The sequence below is a fragment of the Oratosquilla oratoria genome, chromosome 39, assembly GCF_046742065.1.
Source record: "Oratosquilla oratoria isolate Oo_2021 chromosome 39, ASM4674206v1, whole genome shotgun sequence".
Classification (NCBI taxonomy): Eukaryota; Metazoa; Arthropoda; class Malacostraca; order Stomatopoda; family Squillidae; genus Oratosquilla; species Oratosquilla oratoria.
In genome coordinates, this window is record NC_134815.1 from 41,423,615 (window position 1) to 41,448,268 (window position 24,654).

Here is a 24,654-nt window from a genome sequence, read left to right on the forward strand (position 1 = left end):
ACTGACAGAAAGATTGACCTCGGAAAGAATTAAAATCTTCCCAAATCAACGTCGATTTAAAGGTCACTCAATCAGATTGCTATTCACAAATGCCACACAGGTGCTAGGTTTTTAACAAGACGGCACCTCCAGACAGAACAGCAATTGTGACAATAAAAGCTATTGACATAGTTCTTGGACATAACCTGTCAATAAAAGTCATAATGACATACATCCACAACAGTGACAAATGTCCTACAATCTTCTAAGCTGGGAGAGAATGCAAAGTAATTTGGAACGACCATATATATCATATATGAGGGACAATGTGATTGTACAGTGGAGTCCCCCAAGAAGCTATACTATCACCAATATTGTTTACCATGTTTGTGAGTAAACTCCCTATCCCAAATCCAAAATGTAATATCAAAGATCTCTCATAGGCAGATGACCAAACCATCATAACCCAGCACATCAATCATGAAAAAAAGCTGCTGAAAACTAAAATAACTTAAGGCATTGGAATTGAGGGTTAGTCAAAACAGGAAGGCATCTTCACTTCAGAAAGCAGTGGTGAAATTATGTTCTAGCTAGATGTAAAAAAAAAATGTGCAACAATCAAATTAAATGGCCAACTTTACCATTGGGCAAAAACACAATTCCAAGGTCTCCCTTTTGATATGCCCAGATCCTTCAATTCACACATGAAGGACCTCACTGAAATCAAATAAGAATTGAACACACTAGGGTCAGTGGCAAACAGGATTTAACTAACAGAAAGAAATCCTAATCCCAATTTATAAACATTTTAAGAATCAATTGTTTGTGCACCTCAGAAGTCAAGAAAGCAGACATCCCTTATACAATACAAAACCAAGCAGTAAGAATGATAACAGGATGCACCAAAACCACCTTAGCACTTGGAAACCAAGATCTTGCCCATAGAACAGTACATTACAAAGGAGCCTGCCAACAGGAGACTTTTAGGTCCATAACTAGGTTGGATGCAAAAAAAATATGGTAAATAAAAAAATTATTATAACTAACAATAAATAAAATAAATGCATAGGTATAGTTAGATAATAAACAGGTAAATAGTAAAATATGATAAATTGACATGAATTAAAATCAAGCAAATAAACAGACAATAACAAATAATATAAAATAAATGGCAGGCATTACAACATCTTGCTTAGGTGTTTATCTAGATGAATCTTAAAGCTTCAAACTGAACTACATTGCCTCTGCAGGAAGTTTATTTCATTCATTAACTACACGTTTGGCAAAGTTGTTTTTACCTACTTCCAAAGACCTGTATCAAGTCATCTATGAGCCTATACTTTTTTTTAGGGAAAACTGATTCATATGTTTTAGTCTATTTTCATATGATTTATTTTTTATATTTGGAATCAGTTTTGTGACTCGCTGTTGTACTTTTTCCAATCTGTTAATGTCTTTAATGAGATTCAGTGACCATACAGAAACAGCATATTCCAAATGTGGACGAACTAATGATTTATATAGCTTGTTAATGAGAAATGGACTTTTGGAGTCAAAGGATCATGCAATCAGTCTTGGAATCTTATTTGCTCTCTCAGAGGTTGAAATAAACTGCTTAGACAATTTGAGATCGTTACTGATCATTACACCAAGATCCTTTTCAATATCCACTTGTTAATGAATTTCCAAGTAACTTGAAACGGCATATTCTAAATGTGGACGAACTAATGATTTATATAGCTGGTTAATGGTAAGACAGATATGTGAGAAAGCTATAGGAAAGGGGAAGGATGTTTTTTGGGCTTTTATGGATCTGGAAAAGGCTTATGATAGGGTAGACAGGAAGGCACTGTGGGAGGTTATGCAGATATACGGGATAGGAGGAAAGCTTCTGGGAGCTGTCAAGAGTTTTTATGAGAATAGTAGAGCTTGTGTCAGGATTGGAAATGGAGAGAGTGAGTGGTTTGAGGTAAAGGTGGGACTTCGTCAAGGATGCGTTATGTCGCCCTGGCTGTTCAACTTATACATGGATGGGGTGGTGTGAGAGGTAAATGCAAGGGTAGTGGGTCAGGGATTGGAGATGGTTAAAGAAAATGGAGAAAAGTGGGAGGTGAGCCAGCTGTTGTTTGCGGACGACACTGCACTTGTGGCAGGATCGGAGGAGGGATTGAGGAAGCTGGTGGCAGAGTTTGGGAGAGTATGTGATAGAAGAAAGCTAAAGATAAATGTGGGTAAAAGTAAGGTGATGAGATGTACAAGGGGTGAAAGTGGCAGTAGACTGGAAGTGAGTATTAAGGGAGAGCGACTGGAGGAAGTGGATAGTTTTAGATACTTGGGTGCAAATGTGGCAGGGAAAGGTGGAGTGAAAGTGGAGGTAGAATGTAGATTGAGAGAAGCGAGTAAATGCCTTGGTGGATTAAAGAGTGTAATGAGGAATAGACATTTGGGAATGGATGCTAAGAGGAGACTGTATGAAGGAGTGATTGTTCCAACAGCACTGTATGGGGCAGAAACATGGAACATAAGAGAAGAAGAGAGAAGGAGTTTGAATGTGTTTGAGATGAGGTGTCTGAGAAGTATGATGGGGGTTATTAGGCTAGATAGAGTGAGAAATGAGGAGGTGAGGAGGAGAACAGGGGTGGAAAAGGAGCTGGGAGATAGGGTTGATGAAAGAGTATTAGGATGGTTTGGACACATGGAAAGAATGAGTGAAGAAAGACTAGTAAAAGAGATGTGGAAGGCAGATGTGGAGGGAGTGAACATGAGGGGACGTCCTAGGATGAGGTGGATGGATGGGGTGAAGGGGGCTTTGGGGAAGAGGGGAATGTCTGTTGAGGAAGGACGGGAGAGAACAGAAGACAGGGGTGAATGGAGAATGGTTGTATATGGATGATGTTGTGATTGCATGAGGTGGAATGGGCGGGTGGATGGGGGGTGAGATAGTATGTGAGCAAAATTTGACGCAGCCCGAAGGGATTTCTCCCCGTCCTCTCCTTATATGCAATGGGGGGACGGATAGGGGAGGATTGCCGATTTAATGAAGTGGCCTTGCTGTGGATGTGCTGTGTCTTGCGACACTGCTTCTGACCCAGGGCAGTGGACAAGGTGCAGGGATGACCCATCATTCAGGAGGTGCTAAGATAAGAGGGAGGGTGGAGGGGTGTGGAGTGTATTCAGGGATGGAATTGGTGGGAATGATTTTATGCCTTTTTCTTTTTGGCTACCCCCCTTGTAAGGGGGAAAAAGCCTTGGTATATGTATGTATGTTAATGAGAGATGGACTTTTGAAGTCAAAAGATCATGCAATCAGTTCTAGATTCTTATTTGCTTTCTCACTGGTTAGATGATTTGAGATCATCACTGATAATTACACTGAAATCCTTTTCAATATCCACTTTTGTTAATGAATTTCCAAATAACTTGTAAGGATAACTACAGAGATCTGAAAAAAATAGCTTCCCTCATAGAGTGCTGAATACCTGGAATAAATAAGATAAGGAAACAGTGTGTGCAAACACTATTCAAGATTTTAAGAAAAAACTTGATGCTGAAAGATACAAAGACGGGTTACCATGAGGATAGCTCCCTTCCCATATAAAACAACTAGGTAAATACAATTTTGTACACCAGCAAATTTGGAGACAGTAGATTTTAATCCATGGTGTATCATTTATATATACAAGAATGGAACCCTGAGGAACTCCACTCATAACATTTTTCCATCTAGAAATTTTACCATTAAGAACAGCTCTGTTTTCGATCATTCTACCAAGTACTAGTCCAACTTGATAGGCTACCACTTATTCCATTTGAAACTAATTTAGTAAGTAGTCTTTTGTGGGTAGAATTCAAGGAAGTCACACAAGAATATTTCCATCTGAATCCATGCTGGTTATCATTTATCAAACAGTTATTTTCTAAATGATGTTCAACAGCATCTGATTATAGTTTCTATCATTTTTCCTATGATTGAAGTCAAGCTTGTAGGCCTGTAGTTATTTGGTTTCTTTTTGTCACCTTTTTTGAATATGGGAGTAACGTTAGCTAGCTTCCATTCACTTGGGACATCTCGATATGATGGATTTCATGAAAATAATTTCTAATGGAACAACAATCTCATTTTTCATTTCCTTTAAGATTCTTGGATGCCAACCATCAGGCCCTAGTGTTTTATTAATTTTGAGTTTTTCTATACACCTTTTAATTTTTACTTATGTTATATTTACTGTAGTAAGTTCACCGTAGACTTTTCACAGGTTTCAGTTTGGAGTTCACTTTGAGGTCGTTCAATTACGAATACTGAGCTAAAATAGTTGTTTGAAATATCACACATTCCTTTATTTGAATATTCAAGTTGACCATCAGCAGATAATAGTGGTCCAATATGATTCCTAATGATCTTTTTATCTCTAATGTAACTATAGAATTCTTTGGGTTTATCAGTGATATTAATTTTGTATTGTTTTAATATTTTTTTCTTTCTTTTTTTAAATCTGTATTATTAAATAACTTCGATAGTCCAAAGGTGCACCTGAGCACTTGTATTTCTTATAAGCCTGTCTCTTTTTAGCAATACTTTTTTTAGTTTCTTTGTCAAGCCATTTTGGGTGAGCCTGATTTTGGGGGGCATCTATCCTTAAACAGGGTGTAAGTATGAATCATCTTAGTGTATTTTGAAATATTTCCCACATCTGATGTATTTCGCTTAATTCTGCTTCTTGGTCTGTAAGCTGAAGCTCCAGACATAGTCATCTGAACTGAGCTTTACTGAAATCAGGAATTTTAGATACACAAGTATTTATTCTAAAAAAAATTTAGCAGTTTGAATCTAAGTTGTGATTGCTACTTACAATAGTTTCACCAACTTCTACATCAGTTATCATACTTTTGCAGCTAGTGATCAATAAATCGAGTAAATTTCCATGTCTTTTTGGCTCTTTTATATGCTAAACTAAGTAATTGTCACCGAGAAAATCCATCAAGCGACTACCTATATGGCCATGTTTAAGGGTCATCCAATGTCAGTAAAATTGAAATCGCCCATTATCAAAAAGCCCTGGTTGTAGAACTAGACCAGTGGTTCTTAACCTGTGGGGAATGGCGGAGTTGCCAAGTGGGGAATGACCGGTTGGACAGAAGAACCACTGTCTTTTTTTTTTTAATCGATGTGTTTTTGTTTCTTGATGTTTGTTTCTGGTGTCTTCTTGTCACATTAAAGGCCGTAAAATGGAACAAAAAAGCAAAGCGTATATTTACGTACTAAATACTGCATGGGTTAAAATCGAATTTGTCAAAGACCGATGCTGTGGTGGGAAATGGAGAGTTGGCTCACTAAAAAGTGGGGAATTGGAGAAAAAAGGTTAAGAACCACTGAACTAGACAGTTCTTGAAACAGCAGTTTGTCATCTCCTAATGATAATGTTTTTGGCCTATATATTACACCTACATTCATTTTTTGTCCATTTGTTTGGGTTCTATTCACAAACTATCATATGTATCCTGTTTCACTTTCTTTAAAACACAGGCATGGACATTGCTTTTAATTTACAACAGAACACCCCTACTTTTCTTATGGTTTTTATTGTGATGAAAGTGCTTTAATCCCACAATATTAAACTCATGAGAATGATATATATACCAAAGGCTTTTTCTCCCTTGCAAGGGAGGTAGCCAAAAAAACAAAGGCATAGAAACCATACTCACCCATTCCATCCCCTACATACTCCGCTCTACCCTCTTCCGTCTTATCTTGGCACCTCCTGGATGATGGGCCATCCCTGCATCTTGTCCACTGCCCTGGGTCAGAAGCAGTGCCGCAAGATACAGCACATCCACAGCAAGGCTGCTTCATTAAATTGGCGACCCCCATTTTCCATCCCCTCATGCAGGAAAGGGGAAGACGGGGAGAAATACCTTCGGGCAGTGTCACTTTATTTCTCATACATACTCCCTCACCCCCCATCCCCCCACTCACTCACCCTTATACATCACAACATCATCCATACACAACCATTCTCCATTCTTCCCTATCTTCTGTCCTCTCCTGTCTTTCCTCAGCAGACATTCCCCTCTTTCCCAGTACCCCTTTTACCCTATCCATCCATCTTATCCTAGGTCGACCCCTCATATTCACTCATTCTCTGTATGTGTCCAAACCATCCCAATACTTTTTCATCAACTCTTATCTCCCAACTCCCTTTCCACCCCTGTTTTCCTCACTTCCTCATTTCTCACTATCCAGCCTAGTAACCCCTATCATACTTCTCAGGCACCTCATCTCAAACACATTCAAACTCCTCTCTTCCTCCCTTATGTTCCATGTTTCTGCCCCATACAGTGCTCTTGGCACAATCACTCCATAAAATCTCCTCTTAGCATCCATTCCCAAATGTCTATTTCTCGTTACACTTTTTAATCCCCCAAGGCATTTACTCGCTTCTCTCAATCTACATTCTACCTCCACTCCCACTCCTCCCTTTCCTGCCACATTTGCACCCAAGTATCTAAAACTATCCACTTCCTCCAGTCTTTCTCCCATAATACTTACTTCCAGTCTGCTGCCACTCTCTCCCTTTGTACATCTCATCACCTTACTTTTACCCACATTTATCCTCAACTTCCTTCTTTCGCACACCTTCCCAAACTCTGTCACCAACTTCCTCAATCCCTCCTCTGATTCTGCCGCAAGTGCAGTGTCATCTGCAAATAGCAACTGGCTTATCTCCCACTTTTCTCCATTTTCTTTAACTATCTCCAATCCCTGACCCACTACCCTTGCATTTACCTCTCGCACTACCTCATCCATGTATAAATTGAACAGCCAGGCAACATAACGCATCCCTGATGAAGTTCCACCTTTACCTCAAACCACTCTCTATTTCTGCTATTTCTAATCCTAACACAAGCTCTACGACTCTTGACTGCTCTTAACAGCTTTCCTCCTATCCCATATATCTGCAATACCTCCCACAGAACCTTCCAATCTACCCTGTCATAAGCCTTTTCCAGATCCATAAAAGCCCAAAATTCATCCTTACCTTTTCCTATAGCTTTCTCACATATCTGTCTTACCACAAAAATCTGATCTACGCAACCCCTACCTGCCCTAAACCTACACTGTTTTTCACCAATTACTCCCTCTGTTCCTCTACTAATCCTCTCAAGACCCTCCCATAAGCCTTTCCGATTACACTTAACAAACTGATCCCTCTGAAACTACTACACACTTGTCCCCTTTTCCCTTTAAAGTGGAACTATACAGGCACTCCTCTAGTCCTCCGGCACTCTACCCTCTCTCCAGCAAACATTAAATAACCTCACCAGCCAGTCCTCCATCACTGTACCTCCTTTTTTCAGACATTTTGCATGGCATCCATCCAACCCAGGTGTTTTACATGCACTCATCATCTTAACAGCTGCCTTTACTTCATCATTCTTTATTTCTTCTCCATTTTCCTCACTCATCACTTATGAGAATGATGGGCACACAATTCAGTGCAAGAGCCTCTTAATCCCAACCATCTCACATCACATCATGCAAGCACAGCCAACTGGACACATGGGGAAAAAAATCCAGTTTCATACTGTAAATATAGGTACAACAATCTTGCACCAGTATCTCAGAACATGTCCATATATATACATGCCCAGATCATAAAGCAAGCACTTGGAGACTGGCCCCTAAACCCATTTCACCACAGACTGACTATACCAGTACTCCACCAAAGTTCCTCAGGTATTAGCCCTACCAACAACTCACCCATAAATATCTTTAAAAGCATCACATCATGTACATGTTTTGGTCATTTCTTTGTTATTCATTCATTGTTAACAGATTTCAGGACCAAGAATCTTATGTAGCTCTAGTCAGGATCCTTTTAACTTGTATATGTCTCAAGTTGATGGCTGGTAGGGCTGGGCAGGTTTGGGATTACAGTATCACTGAAAAGGGTTGGAGTTGCTGTGGTTGATTGAGGTGTTTGTTCTTCACAATAATGTTGAGAACAGCATTTATTACCCCCGGTGTGGAATGGTGGATAGCTGCTTCAGTGTTGCCATGGTAGATTGGTCATGAGTTTGGTATTGGGAGGGAGGTTCATCACTCTGTTCACAAGGAAATGACACAGGGCTGGCTGGAGATGCAACAGGGACTTTGATATTGGGAAGGCAGTTTCTTCTGAGTTGTTGTTTGGTCATTATTACTTTTTTTTATTCATATTGTGTTTGGGCGACCTGGCAGTTCTCCAGCCAGGGTAAAGTCTAGAAAAGTCTGCTAAGTTGTAGAGGTGTCAAACATTATTCTATAACACTATCAATGTCCACCTTTGTAGAGTAGAGTTGGATAGCCATATACTATCCCTGGGGATTAAACCAAGATCTTTGCAACTAGGAAAGGGATGTTCACTGGAAAACCTTTTTCTCCTCCCCTCCACATCCAAATGAGAATACAAACCGCTACATATTGACTCAAGAAAGGTATACTATATCATTAAATGAAAACTTGAAAAATAAACAGATATGGAGTGAAAATTTTAATAATGGCTATGGTAATAACGAAAATAGAAAATGTTAATACTGTAGCAATAAAAGCGGACAGATGTTATGGACCATTTCTGGTCTTGTGGTGGCCTCCCAGCAGTGTGAAAGGGAACTCCATCCTAAAACAAACTGCCAGAGAAGCCAGCATTCTACAGATCTATTTCCTGTTAACTATATGTAAACTGATGAAAAGATTGATCATAGAATCGGAACATTCATACCTACCTCAACAAAATGTTGAGTTAGAAGGACACCACCAGCACACTGCTCATAAATTCACCCAAAAAAAGGTGCTTGAAGGCTTCACCAAGTTCAGTGCCACCTGACAAAGCAGTGGAAGTGGGACTAGATATGAATTATACTTTTGACATTGTTCCAAGGCACATCCCTTTAAAAGAGATCATGGAAACTTATTACACAACAATAACAAGAAATGGTAGACAAAATTCTAAGCCAGTAGAGTATAGAGTATGTCAGAGTGACCTTCTCTCAGGTGCCAAGACTGTACAGTGAAGTCCACCAAGTAGCAGTAATGTCACCAATGCTGTTTAAAATATTCATAAACAACCTCAAACCTGAAGTATGATTACCAAGCTACATATACAAAGTATCCTAACTGCCCAGCAGTACAACTACAGAATTGCATCCATGATCATAGAAATTTACTTCAATAGATTAGAAGTATAGCTGACACAAAATAATGTCTACATCTCATCAGACATCCTCAGTGATGTTGCTTAATCCTACAGTGAATCTAAAAAGCACTTGCTTGATACAACCATGACCACCCTACATATAAAAGACCAGTGAAGGCAAATAAGAAATTAAATATTTAGAACAGTTGTAGGAATAGGGAATGGGCAGCAGAAATAGATATAACTCTTTATTATGGATCTGCAGTATGGTATTCAACAACTAGGTAAGCAACAATACCCAATGAACAATACACCAAGGTCTCTTAATCCAACACTCAAGAACCACCACTTGTGTGGATGTTTGGGCACAGGACATAAACCCACTTTGGGAATTTGTGGTGTTTTATGTCCTGGATCAATTCCCAAAGTGGGTTTATGTTGTGGGCCCAAACGTCCACACAAGTGGCAGTTGGTGAGTGTTGGATTAAGAGACCTGGGGATACAACAATAAGAACAATAACTGGCTGCATTTAAATATAACCAATGGAACATACACTGAAACCAAAACTCTTTCCAGAGGATGACACATGAGAATGATAGACACAGCTCTGTACAATAGCTTGCAAGTCAGCTCGCCCCATAAATGACATAAACAAAAGCAAAGAGCAGAATTGGTTCTCAACTTTGTGGATAAAACACGTAAATTTAGATTAATTGAACCTACCATCACTAAATGAAAGAAGAGAAAAAGGTGGTTTGTTGGTTATGTTTAGGTTAATGGAGGGAATAGGTAAAATGACAGATTTCGTCTGGGACAGAAGTGAGTTATTAGAAAAAGATGTATGTCTAAAGGGAAATTGAGAGTGGAGGTAATGCCCTGGCAAGAACTGACATACTCTCATGTGTCGGGCCCTGTTTGGCTGACTGAAGTTGCCAGTTAGGCCAAAATTCCTAGAGGAGGGAGGCAGGAAAGTGGTGAATGAATTAAAGGAAAAGGAGAAAGAGTACCAGAAGAAGCTGAGAGGATTATGGGAGGTAGTGAGGTATGAAAAAGAAACAAAAGTAGAAATGCAGATATGATTCAAGGGGTGATTACAATTTTGCTGTCCAATATACAGATACTCTTCTTTAATCCCAGAGCTGATATAAGGTAAGGATTTGATAGATGTTTTTGAAAAAATATATGTGTATGTGATTCACCATGGTCTTGGATCATGTGTTGGACATGTTGATTGACAGCTATTTCCCTCCTGGAAGAGAGCTCAGAGCTCATATGACCAATCTATGAGTAATGCCATGACCTTGCACACACATGCACCCCCAACTGCCTGCCCATGAGAGTTGGAGTAATGACTCGGAGTGCAGTGATACTGAAATCATTTCAACCCTGGGTGGGATTCGAACCCACACCACTGTAGTGGCATCTGTGAATACTACCACTGTGCAGTCAAGCCGTGTGTGTGTGCAGGGAAAAGTGAAAAAAGTGAGGGAGACGGGTGAGTCAAGTAGAGAAGGGAAAGTAAAGGTTGTTGATGGACAGATGCTAATAGAATTGTGGTAAGAAGATGGAAAGATTAATTCAGGGATTTGTTGAATGTAGAGAAGGATAGGGAGGTTTTGAATGTGGGAGATGTGACTGGAAAGTGAGTGACTGGAGAGAAGAATAATAGGAGCCACAAAAAATAAAAATAAAAAACCATTGAAAAGAGATGAAACCTGATAAGGCAATTGGGTTGGATGTCACATGGAATATGATAAGGACAAAAAGAGTACAGATAAATCTTGATGTACAACCTATGCTACTTACAACCAATTGTGTTGATGGTTGCTGTATATGTGTCATTATTCATACAACAGGTAGTATAGAAATTTATAAGAATAATGTTTTACTTAGTCTGTCATGGCACAACACACAAACACTTGCCTATTTGACCACACATGCATCTCTTGCATGGTCCCATGCATACCTTTTACTAACTTCTACTTGATGATTTCCACATATAACACTTCAAATGTCAAAAGAGAGAAAGAAGCATATTAAATGGTATTTGAACTTGTTTGTTGGTTTTGAGGAAGAAGAATTTAATCAGATAAGAACCAGAGTTGGAAGCAGTTACAGAGGAGGGAAAAAGTGACTGGAAAAATTCACTACAAAGGAGTTAGCAGAATTTTTTTCCATACTCAAAGTCCTTGCAACCTTTGAAAACACGGACCAGAATGGGGAAAAATATGCCAAGGTGGATTGGCAAATTAAATTGTGTGCAATGCTATTGTTAAGTTTGTGAGAGAAAAAAAATGCTCAAACTAAATTAGCCACTTCAACATGGTGGTGTCCATCATGGTTTTTGTTCTGGCTAAAAATGCACTGTTCTAGTCAGCTGAGTGGGAATGATCTCTGAGCTGAAGGATGTTTATTGGGTTGAGACCCACTTCAGGCAAAAATTGGTACCATAAGCTGAATGAAAACTGCCTGTTTTAAGCCATAATGAAGGACATTGTATGAGACACAGTGTTGAAGGAGTGCATATTTTTCAAATAGATATTGTGTATGAGTGCACATAATGATAACACCAGTGCCCCATTTAGTATGAGACACAAATGATCATGAATTTCTGTACATTTCCATTTTTCTTTACATTTTGAATTTGTCAATATTTTCTATGGTTGATATAATGCATTTTTATGTTTCAGGTCTGATTGTAAAATGTATTTATCATGTATAATTGATTCTACCACTGTAAACCAGTTTTAATGTTGATAGTATTTTGATACTTTTTAAGATAATCACTAGTGGAGTAATGTTAGATAAAAAAAATAATAGTAAAAAAATAAAACAAGGGAGAAGAAGACTCTAGATATCTAAGCCTAACTGCTACAGATACTGTGGTATGTGCACACAACCATGTACATATGTATACAAACGTACGAGGAATGTTGACACACCATCAGGGAGGGACTCACCATGGTTTGGTGGTAGCACATCCATCTGGTATCTGTGTGGGGATTTTAGCATTTATTGAAATCCTGGCTGTGGTGCAGAGGCTAGAAAGGGCAGCCACTCTTGAGTAATTGCCCCTGACCTCTGCTCACCTTGGATCTGAGATGACTTTGACATCACTGTGTTATACATCAGATTCCTCCAGGAATCGTCACTGCAATGACATACCATAGACACCATCTCCTGTTTTTATGTATGAGCTGTTCTGGACCACCTGGAAGGGTGAGGTCCGAACAAGTACCAGCCCTGCAAACCATAAAAAATATATATATAAAAATAAGGAAAATAACGGTATGCCTCATAATTCAGCTACATCATGTTTAATGATCTTCTTTTGAATTAATAATTTTATATTCACTTGCAGCAGGTGGCTCTTGACTTAAATGAGGCTTGCTTATGTGTTTTGAACTTAAAGCAAGCTGAATTTATTTGAGATTTTTTTTTCTATCTTTCCTCTAATGTGGTTTAGGCCTGTGACATTCACGGCAGCAATTTAAAAAACCATGCCTTGCAACAGTTTGCATCAACCAACCTAAGCAGAGTTTAAAAGAAACTTTGCCCAGAGCTTGCTATGATTTTCCTGGCTTTTACATTGAACAGACTATTTCAATGACTAACCAGGAAAGCAATTAAGGAAACTTTATTATATATAAAAATAAACTCTCTTTTCCTCCCCCTCCCTCTTCCTCCCTCTTCCCCTCCCCCTCTCTCTTTCTCTCCCTCTCCCCTCTCTCTCTTTCCCTCCCTCTTCTCTCTCTCTCTCTTTCCCTCCCTCTTCCCCCCCCTCTCTCTCTCTCTCTCTCTCTCTCTCTCTCTCTCTCTCTCTCTCTCTCTCTCTCTCTCTCTCTCTCTCTCAATCTCTCAATCTCAGCCTATTTTACAATATATGGTTAAGATGAATAAGTACAATAAGTGGTTTGAATACAAATCTGTCTTTTTTCTTTCAGGACAAGATGTGTGCCATACAATTTACAATGGGTATTGAAGGGAAGAAGAATGTCCTGTTGTGTATTTTGAGATGGACAAGTGCCGAGATTAGCACATTAGTGAGCAAGGATGACATCTATGCTGATCATTGGAAACATGTCAAAAAAGGATGTGGATAGCGGACCTAATGACTCTTGTTTACTACAAAGATGAAGTGGAAAGAAATGCAAATTAATGATTGTCAGTATTTGATACTAGCAATGTGATTGTGGCACAATTAGGAGTGCGCTGGCTTCGCATTCATTTAGTTGTGGGTTTGAATCCTGTACTCCTCTGATTCCCAGCAGTGACTGTTACCTGCCCCAACAGTCCCCAAAGTGCATAGTTGGGCAAAGGTGACGGGTTCGGCCGCAGCTATGTGTCTCTTAACGTAGGTTCCTCACCACCACCAAATACGCCTGCAATGACCAGATTCAGCAGACTAAGTTTGATTACTGCCAGAAGTAGTCAGTGGTAGTATCGGGTCTGACAAGTGAACTGCAAAACCTTATGACTTAAATGGAACAAAGCTCAAGGTATTTTTTTTATCTCTGACATTGGAAAGTCATTGTGTACTCGAGAGGTAGTTTAACCACTTCGGTACGATGATGCCTGTGTGATTCACCATGGTCTTGGATCACTTGTTGGACTCTTGATCAACAGTTATCAACCTCCCGGAGGAGAGCTCAGAGCTTGTATGACCGATCTATTGATAATACTGTGACCTTACACGCACACACACACCCCAAGTCCCCGCCCACGAGAGTTGGAGTAACACCCAGCAGGGCAGCGATACTGAAATTATTTCAGCCCTGGGCGTCATGAGGTGTGAGTGGGTACACAAGGATACCAAGTGGGTACACAAGGATACCAAGTGGGTATACAAGGATACCAGCGTTGGCATCCTGATTATATATTTTTTTGTAGTTGTACACGAGTTGCCCCTGGATTCTGTGAACTGGTTTGATCACATTTTCTGTGTTTGTTATTACTCAGAGTTAAAGAGAATGAGTAATACAGCAGTGACTTTATATTTTATAATGCAAGTAGTGTGATGAATCGTACATATGGCAGCCAATGCTGTGCATGAGAATTCGACTCGTACTGAAGTGGTTAAACAGTGAAATCGTTCAAGCCAGGAAGATATTTAGTGTTGTATGTTAAAGATACAGTAGAACTACAAGCTCTGGGAAATAATTCTTACATAGAAAGCTGAAAAATATAATGCAGTACAACAAGAGTTTAATGATATATTGAGGAGGGAAATTGAGAGATGGTGAATGGCATGAGAAAATGGAAAACATCAGAAAATTTAGTAAATGTTCATAAGATGTCACTTTTGAGAAATTATGAAAAGGGAGTTTCCAAAGAAGAATGGTCATGATGCTCCTAGGAGGTGATGCAGGATATTACCTATATAGGTATCCTCCATAAATTCCTTGGAAGGTGAATACAGGAGTGAAGATTATATGGTAAGTAATTGTAAAGTCTAAAATTACCTAAGAATAATTTTTTATTCTCTCTCTCTCTCTCTCTCTCTCTCTCTCTCTCTCTCATATTCTTTTTATTTTCTTTCTTGCTCTTGCTCTTCCTCTCCTCCTCTCACTCTTTCTCTCCCTTTCCCTCTCTCTTTTCCTCTCTTTTCCTTTCCCTCTCCTTTTCCCTTTCCCTCTCCCTTTCTCTCCCTCTCTCTCCCTCTCTCTCCCTTTCTCTCCCTCTCTCTCCCTTTCTCTCCCTCTCCCCCTTTCTCTCCCTCTCCCTCGTTCTTTCCCTTTCATTCCCTCTCCCTTTCTCTCCCTCTTTCCCTTTCTCTCCCTCTCCCTTGTTCTCTCCCTCTCCCTCTCCTTCATTCTCTCCCTCTCTCCTTTTCACTCCCTCTCCCCTCCCTCTCCTTCTCCCCTCCCTCTCCTTCTCCCCTCCCTCTCCCTTCCCTCTCCCTCTCCCCTCTCTCCCCTCTCCCCTGTCTCTCCCCCTCTCTCTCACCCCCCTCTCTCTCTCTCCCCCCCTCTCTCTCCCCCTCCCCCGTCTCTCTCCCCCCCTCTCTCTCACCCTCTCCCCCTCCTCTGTCTCACCCTCTCCCCCTCCTCTGTGTCTCTCCCCTGTCTCTCTCTCTCCCCTGTCTCTCTCTCTCCCCTGTCTCTCTCTCTCCCCTGTCTCTCTCTCTCCCCTGTCTCTCTCTCTCCCCTGTCTCTCTCTCTCCCCTGTCTCTCTCACTCCCTGCTCTCTCTCTCTCCCTGCTCTCTCCATCCCCCTTTCTCTCCACCCCTCTCTCCCTCTCTCTCTCCCTCTCTCTCTGCCTCTCTCTCTCTCCCTCTCTCTCTCTCTCTCTCTCTCTCTCTCTCTCCCTCTCTCTCCCTCTCCCTCTCCCTCTCCCTTCCCTTTCTCCCTCCCCCTCCCTCCTCTCACCTTTCTCGCCCTCTGCTTTCTCTCTCCCTCTCTTTTTTCTCCCTCTCCTCTTTCTCCTCCTCCTCCTCCTCCTCTTTCTCCTCTTCCTCTTTCCCTCACCTTTCTCTCCCTCTCTTCTCTTATTCCCTCTCCCCTTGCTTTCCCCCCCTTTTTCTCTCTCTCCTTTCTCTCCTCTCTCTCTCCTCTCTCTCTCCTCTTTCTCTCCTCTCTCCTCTTCTCTCTCTCTCCTCTTCTCTATCTCCTCTCTCCTCTTCTCTATCTCCTCTTCTCTATCTCCTCTTTCTTTCCTCTCTCTCTCTCCTCTCTCCTCTCTTCCTCTCTCTCCCTCCCATCCTCCCCTTCCTCTCCTCCCCTCCCCTCTCCTCCCCTGTCCCTCCCCTTCCCCTGCCCCTCCTCCCCTCCCCCTGCCCCTCCTCCCCTCCCACTCCCTCTCCTCCCCTCCCACTCCCTCTCCTCCCCTCCCACTCCCTCTCCTCCCCTCCCACTCCCTCTCCTCCCCTCCCACTCCCTCTCCTCCCCTCCCACTCCCTCTCCTCCCCTCCCACTCCCTCTCCTCCCCTCCCACTCCCTCTCCTCCCCTCCCACTCCCTCTCCTCCCCTCCCACTCCTCCCCTAACACTCCCCCTCCTCCCCTCCCCTCTCATTCCCTCTCCTCACCTCCCATTCCCCCTGCTCACCTCCCATTCCCCCTGCTCACCTCCCATTCCTCCTCCTGCTCACCTCCCATTCCCCCTGCTCCCCTCCCATTCCCCCTACTCCCGTAACACACTCCCCTCCTCCCGTAACACTCCCCCTCCTCCCGTAACACTCCCCCTCCTCCCGTAACACTCCCCCTCCTCCCGTAACACTCCCCCTCCTCCCGTAACACTCCCCCTCCTCCCGTAACACTCCCCCACCTCCCGTAACACTCCCCCTCCTCCCGTAACACTCCCACTCCTCCCCTAACACTCCCCCTCCTCCCCTCCCCTCATTTTCCTTTTTTCTCTTTCCTCTCCTCTTCTTCTCTCTTTCCTCTTTTTCTTTTCTCTCTTCTCTTTCTTCTCATCTCATCTCTCTTCTCATCTCTCTCTCATCTCCCTCCCTCTCTCTCCCTCCCTCCCTCCCCCCTCTCCCTCCCTCTCTCTCCCTCCCTCCCTCCCTCTCCCTCCCTCCCTCTCCCTCCCTCTGTGTGTGTGTGTGTCTTTCTCTTTCTCTTTCTCTATACCCCTTTCTCCCTCTGTCTCACCTTTATCAAATAAGATTTTATTTTCTTATATTAGTGCATACAAATAGTATGTTTGTGTAACAATTGCTGCAAATGTGGTTTTGCTTGTGATTCCATTAATGTTTATGTATAGTATATTTTTTGTGTTTCTCTTTGTGTGCTGGTGGTGTAATTGGAAGCATTCTGGTTTTGCATTCACTTAGCTGTGGGTTCGAACCCCACATTTTTCTCTGATTCCCAGCACTGTCTGTTACCTGTCCCAATAGGGCAAAGGTGACAGCTTCGGCCGCAACTAAGTGGCTCTAGGCATAGGTTCCTGACCTTGTGTTTGGGTTGCTTTTGGCTGAGAGTATTGTGTAGACAGCAGGTTTGTTTTGTTGTGTCTTGATTACTGTTGGTGAGGAACTAATGATGGTACCTGTCAAGGAGTTTTCACACTGGCCTATCTTTTTCCCCTCCCACATCCTACCTCCAACCTTCATTTGAATGACCTGAATATGACTGAAATCAAGATGTCTTAAGAACATTTCTTTTAATATGTCTAACATTCTTATAGGATTACAATCTCATAGTTCATCATTCAGCTTTGCTATATATGATGGAAAGATAATTTTATATTTGGAGATTTGAAAAATTAAATATTGTAACTGAAACAATTTCTACTCTTGAGTCATCCCTGTGTCCTGCCCATGGGTCAGAAGCAATGTAGCAAGACATGGCACATCCACAACAAGGCTGCTTCATGTAATCAGTGACTCTCTCCATCCCTTCATGCAGAAAAATAGAAGAAAGGAAGAAATCCCTTCATGCTGTGTCAAAATATCATTCATACATAACCACTCCCTATCCCCATCCCTTCCCTTCCTTGTATCACAGTATAATCTAGGTATATTAGACAATTAGAGAATAGGAGACATAACCCAATGAGCATTGCTCCATTCCTGTATACTACAATTAGGTAAATAGAACTAGGTAAAAATCCAAGTGAACAAGTTGTATAGACACGGTAAAGGAAACATGGACTAGAGGTGAAGCTTTTTATTCCTGACGTTTCGTCTATCGACTTTCTCAAAGGAATGCTTTGAGAAAGTCGATAGACGAAACGTCAGGAATAAAAAGCTTCACCTCTAGTCCATGTTTCCTTTACCGTGTCTATAGAACTAGGTAAATACAGCCATTCTCTACTCGCCCCTCTCTCCTGCCTTCTCCCTTCTTTGTTCAAGAGACGTTCCCCAATTACTCAACACCCATTTCATCACATCCATTCATCTTATCCTTGGTCATCCCCTCAAGTTCACTCCACCTCTGCCTTCCACACCTCTTTTACAAATCTTTCTTCACACATTCTAATTCTTTTCCAGTAGAAGGGTGTGGCCATTCAGTTTTACTATTTCATATTTCTTTGATTTAAGGTATTTGAAATGAATAAGGTTACAAATTATTTCTGAGGGGAAGCCTTAGTTCTGTCACCTCATTGTTCTAGTTTGTCTCAAGTGAACTTGGTTGTTTTTAGCAGTTTGTACTGAGTTATTGTCAGGTCATTTGGATAAGTGAACATTTTGGTGTTATGTTCTGGATCTGGTATTGGGAGATTATTATGAAGAGGTTGAATTATGCAGGTGAAAGTATTGTTCCTTGGAGAACTCCATTGTACATTCTTTTAGTTACAGAAATTGGTTGTTATGGATTACTCTACACTACCTGAACATTTTGGTGTTATGTTCTGGATCTGGTATTGGGAGATTATTATGAAGAGGTTGAATTATGCAGGTGAAAGTATTGTTCCTTGGAGAACTCCATTGTACATTCTTTTAGTTACAGAAATTGGTTGCTATGGATTACTCTACACTACCTGCCATTTTTTTTTTTTTTATTATTATTATTATTTTTTTACCATTTCTAGTCATTGTTATGCATGGCTGTCTCTTATGATATATATCCATCCACATTTGCTTTTTGCAAATTTTGCAAGTCTTTACTCACTCATTCTGTTTATATGCCCAAACCATCACATCATTCTTTGATTTGTCCAATCTGAATGTTCTCTTTCCACCCCAAACATCTGGAAAAGAGCTCACATGATACCAGTCGGTCAATCAATATGTTATGCTCAAACCACCAGAAAACCAATCTTGAAACCAAACAAACCACCAGAAAACCAATCTTGAAACCAAACAAACCACCAGAAAACCAATCTTGAAACCAAACAAACCACCAGAAAACCAATCTTGAAACCAAACAAACCACCAGAAAACCAATCTTGAAACCAAACAAACCACCAGAAAACCAATCTTGAAACCAAACAAACCACCAGAAAACCAATCTTGTAACCAAACAAACCACCAGAAAACCCTGCATCATACAGACCAGTCTCACTACTATCCACAATATCCAAGCTGAAGGAAAGGTTGGTTGCAGCATAAATGAAATTAGAACTACCATCCTCCCCCGCTTCACCTGCTCAATATGAGTCAAATATTTGCATGCAAATCAAGTTGCCTGATGTATGATGATGCATCACAATACATGTAATACAAAATATGAAGTTACTGCTGTTGTATTCATTCTCTTTCACCCTTAATCACAGAAAATGTGATCAAGCCTGTTCACAGAATGTGGGGTCACTCAGCTACAACCACAAAATAAATATAATCATGAAGCCAACACTAGCATCCTTTTATACTTCACTCATGGCTCATGATGCATACATAAGCATCATTGTATTCAAGAGGTTAATACAGTTTCAAGGAGGTCTCCTCTGCCAGCACTCTGCTCTTAGACAACACATAAAAGGTGCTGGAAAGTTTAAAAAAAAGAAGAAGAAAAAAAAAATAGAATAGTTATAGTTGCTATAAATATAAATGAAGCTTTCAACAAGGTCCCCAGACACATAGTACCCAAAAAGATCATTAAGACAGAGAATCATAAGAATGACAAGAAGTGGCTAACCAACTTTATTGTAAGATGACAATGCAGAGTAACCCAAAACAACAAAATCTCAGGTACAAAAAAAAAAAAAAAAACTACAGTGAGACCTCTCATTAACGGAAGTTGATTAGCTGTGTTTTCTGTGTTTCTGGTACTGTTGTTTAGTGTGTGCAATCACTATGCCACCCAAAAACCACTCCAAATCAACGGATTATTCACATCAACGGACCCCGTTAACCCCCTTTTAGTCCGTTAATGAGAGGTAGTACTGTATATACTTTGGAGTCCCTCAAGGTGCAATACTTTCACCCTAACTGTTTAACTTATTCCATGAGTGATCTACCAACTCCTGAACCAGAACTGAACACCATTGTTTTGCCATATGCAAATGACTTGTAGCTACCTATCATCAAATCAGCCATCCTGAGTCCACTACTCAACAAAGGCCTCCATAGCGTTTCATGATTCACATGACCATGCCAACCTTTGCCACATCACTCCTGCAAACTTCTCAATCTTGTCTCTCCACCTGTCTAGTCCCCCTCTTCCACATTTCCCATCTTGCGGTGACCTCAGTAACATGCTCTATTTCTCATCAGTCATTTGTACTAACTTACCTGCCCAATTTCACTCGCTCTCTTTTACTGCCTCCACAATATCTTTCACTCTAGTCTGCTCTCTCACCCAACTTGCTCTCTTTCGGTCTCTCAGTGTTATTCCCATCTTTGATCTGTCTATTCCATGTGCAGTCCTTAGCTTTGTTTCCATCGCCTTTGTCAGTTTCCAAGTCTCAAACCCATCGATTATTGCTGGCAGAATGCATTAGTTGTAAACTTTACGTTTCAAACATAAAGGTAGAGAGCCTCTCAGGATTCTATTATACTTACGAAACACTTTCCAACCAATTGTAAATTGTCTTTTTATTCCATTATCATGATTTTTGGTTATTTTTACCATCTGGCCTAAATAATTATACTCTTCAACTCCTTCAAGACTCATCAATTATAATCTCTTTACTTTGAACTTTTGTGTTGAACATTACTTTGGTTTTACTCTTATTCATTTTTAAACCTACTTTTTTACTTTCCTTGTTCAGATCACTCAGCATATCTTGCAAGTCTTCTGCTCTTTCTGAAATAAGAATAACGTTATCCACAAATCTCAGATGGTTCAAATATTTGCCATTAATCTTCGAACTTTTCCCAACTCGACCTGAAAATGTCATCTAAACAAGCTGTAAATAATTTGTGTGAAATTATATTACTGTGCTATACTACTTTCTCAATCTTAATCTTTTCTCTATGTAGTTGAATTATAGTGGTACCTTTCACATAAATATTTTCTAAAACCCTTACGATCTGTTCGTTTGTACCTGCTTGCTTAATGAGTTCTACCAAGTCAAAGGCCTTCTTGTAATCTACAAAAGCTAAACTTATTTTCTTGTTTAGTTGGTTCATTACCTGCAAATGATCTAGTCAAATATCTGCTCCTAAAGCCTGCCTGTTCTCTCAGTTTCCATCTAAAACTTGACTTAGTCTATTTGTAAGCTTTGGAGTATTTGTTTTCTCTAATACTTTTTGTACTTCCTACTTTCTCTGCTGATTCCCTAATGATATTCACTAAATTCAAATTCATATCTTTGACAGTGTCCTCATTAGTTCTCAGAGCTTCAAATCTTATTTTTAATTTCTAACTGAAATTTCTTATTATTATACTTAACCATTGCAAGGCTTATTTTCTCTCTTAAAACTAGTTTATTTCTCTTGGCTCTGAATTTGAATTTAGCTGTGCAACCTGCCATTCTATGAACACTATGTTGACTTTATTTATGTCCATAACAGTGCTAACACTCTTGCTCTCATATCCCAATATCAAGTCTACCTCATTCTTTGTTGTTGTTGTTGTTGTCGTTCCCTAGACTGTCTGTCCGAGCAGTCCCGTCTCCCCAAGGAAAGCCACAGCCGAAACTGGGTTTTTCCACAAATCTTTTATAGAGTGTATGTTGTATTGTTTGCGTGCATGATTGAGTATAATGCAGTCTTCCATTATGTGTTGTATGGTATGGGGTGAAGTGTTACATCCTGGGCAGCTGTTCACCTCATTCTTAACCTCATTCTTTGTTGTTCCATTTGGAGTTCTCCAGGTCCATTTACAACCTACATGCTTTTGGAAGAAAGTGTACATTATCCTCATATTATAGTTCTCTGCAAAATTGACTAATATGTCACTTCTGTCATTTCTTTCACCTACTCCAAACTTCCCAATGTATGACTCTCCCATCTTTTTCCCCACTTTAGCATTAAAGTTGCCTATTACCAATGTGTACTTACTTTTTTCTTGATCCATTACCTGACTTCAATTTCATTGTCTGAACTCTGTGAAGTTGGTGCGTAAACCTGCACTATTTTTAGAGTGAACCTTTTACACAACCTAATCACAATCCAAGCTACCCTGCCTGATAAACTACTGAACTTGACTATGTTACCAGCAGCCTCTTGGTTTATCAAGAATCCTACTCCACTAGATCTTTCTTTGTCCTTACCTCTATAGTAGAACAGGTGGTAACCATCTTGTAATTGTATCAGCGTTTCTTCTGCTCTTAGACTTCACTCAGTCCTACTATGTCCCACTTGATGTCTAGTTCTTCCATTAAACTCTCCAGCCCGTGGTCTTCTGAGAGAGTTCTTACATTGTAAATAAAGATCTTTATTTTCTTCATGTTTAATGTACAAGACTTGGATGTGCTTGGACAGTGCTTACTCACATTTGGTGGCACACTGCCCATAAGCGCAGAAGGCAATGTGGTTGGACCTTTAGATAATGATCCAACAGGAACACTCGATTTTGTTTTGGTTGTACTATTCATGGTTGCTATGAAGGGGTTTTGGCAGTAATCTCACCTCTCTGCCAACTGATTTCTGGTAAGGTAACTTTCTGGTGTCACCTTATTCATTATATTAGGTGAATCCCTGTATATATAGGGTGCCCAATGGTCCATGCCATCATTATTATGGTACCCCACACATCTATGAGGAATTTTCTTGTTTGCTATTGGGGATGTGCCAGTTAGCGAGTCCTCAACTGTGTGTGTGAGCTGTTTGTCTGATCTTTCTTGCAAACTTTGTTCGATATGGGTGACATTGCAGAGATTTCCTCTCTATCGACATAGCTTTTGTAATAATTGAGATTCTCAAGCCTATCCACCACGTCAAGGTGTCAACTCTCGAATAGGGTGTATATATAGATTATATATATACACACACACACGAGACGTGTTTTTAAGTAAGTACTGTTTTGAAATAAAAATGAAACAAGTAGACTTTTCGTAACCATTTTATTTTTACATGAAAGCCTGTACTGTAGTCTACTTTCCAACATAATTACAGAATCATCTGACTGTGTTTAAGTTTGTGAGTATTTGAATTGCCTTCTCCCATTGAGAATGCCGCTGACTGTGAAATATGTGCTGTGATTCGTTTTTTTACTGCTAAAGGTGTGAAAGTGTCTGAAATTCATCATCAGATTAGTGAAGTGTATGGAGAAAACATTATGAGTGATGGGATGGTGTGGAAATGGGTGAGAGCTTTTAAAGATGGCCGTACAAATGTGCATGATGAGGAACGAGTGAACGAGTGAAGGTCGTCCACATTATTGTTCACTCCTAGGTTGTAAATGTCAAGAAAGATTTCCCATTTCTTCCTTATTCCTTTGGTATTCATGAATTACTCCCAGTTTGCGTCTTCAAAGTACTTCCTAAAATTGAGTCTCCTTTTCCTGTGTGATTCATTCCTTGGCTCAAGTTCCTCATCTTCCAACTGAAATTCAATTGTAACATGGTCACTGTTTCATATTGGGTAAAGATAGTACAAGGAGCTGATGAGGTCTGGCTCTTTGGTTAGTAACAGATCTAATCTTGGAGTATCATCTCTTTTCTGGGTCACCTCCTTTACCCACTGGGTCATTGTGTTCTTCATTGCTACTCAACAGTGTATTTCCCCAGGAATCTGCTTTGCCACTTACTCTCCATTCCTCCCAGTTGATGTCATCAAAATTAAAATCTACAGTAAGGACTATGTTCAATATTTTGGACCTTGTTCAATATTTTTCTTTAGGAAAAGAGTATTACCTTTAACATTTCTTGATATTCAGTTTCATCCCAAGCTCTTGTCTTTGGGGGGAACATATGCCACCATGAAGTCTCTTTTATTGTGTCTTTTAGTATTGATCTTTAGATGAATTGCTTCAGCCCTGCCTTCACTCAGATTTGCTTCTTCCACTTTTGTGTAATTTCTCACCACAAACATTACTCCTCTGCCCATTTTATCTTCTCTGTCTCTTATCCAGGAGAAGTGTGCATACTTATTTACCTAGTTGTATTTTGCCTGTGTGAGCAAAATTTGACGCAGCCCGAAGGGGTTTCTCCCCGTCTTCTTCTTTTATGCATGGGGGGACGGAGAGGGGGGTCGCCGATTTAATGAAGCGGCCTTGCTGTGGATGTGCTGTGTCTTGCGACACTGCTTCTGACCCAGTGCAGTGGACAAGGTGTAGGGATGACCCGTCATCCAGGATGTGCTAAGATAAGAGGGGGGGTGGAGGGGTGTGGAGTGTGTTCAGGGATGGAATGGGTGGGAATGATTATATGCCTTTTCCTTTTTGGCTACCTCCCTTGTAAGGAGGAAAAAGCCTTGGTATATATATGTATGTATTTTACGGGAGGAGAGCTATGCCCATAGTGACCCACTATTGTATCTTTCTGCATCCAGTTTTTTCTTAAAGTCATGTATAGTTTTAGCACTCACTGTTTCCTCTTTCAGTTTGTTCCAGATATCTATCACTCTGTGTGGAAAGCTATTCTTTTTCAGATCTCTTCTGTAACTGTCTTTCCTAAGTTTCTTCTCATGGCCTCCTGTATTTCTTCTGTCCCATTTTAGTAGGTCATCCCTATCAAGAATTTCCATCCCTTTCATAATTCTGTAAATGGTTATCAGATCACCTCTTTC

The 24,654-nt window shown here is 40.6% G+C and overlaps 1 protein-coding gene across 4 annotated transcripts in view; it reads left to right on the forward strand.

Moving 5' to 3' along the window:
• Nucleotides 1-24,654, forward strand: part of LOC143020368 (uncharacterized) — a 65,570-nt gene that overhangs the window by 18,484 nt on the left and 22,432 nt on the right. For all 4 annotated transcript variants that reach the window (XM_076176742.1, XM_076176745.1, XM_076176744.1 and 1 more), the window contains one exon: nt 13,098-14,588. The gene's annotated coding sequence lies outside the window, so the exon portion shown is untranslated. The remainder of the gene's footprint in view (nt 1-13,097; nt 14,589-24,654) is intronic.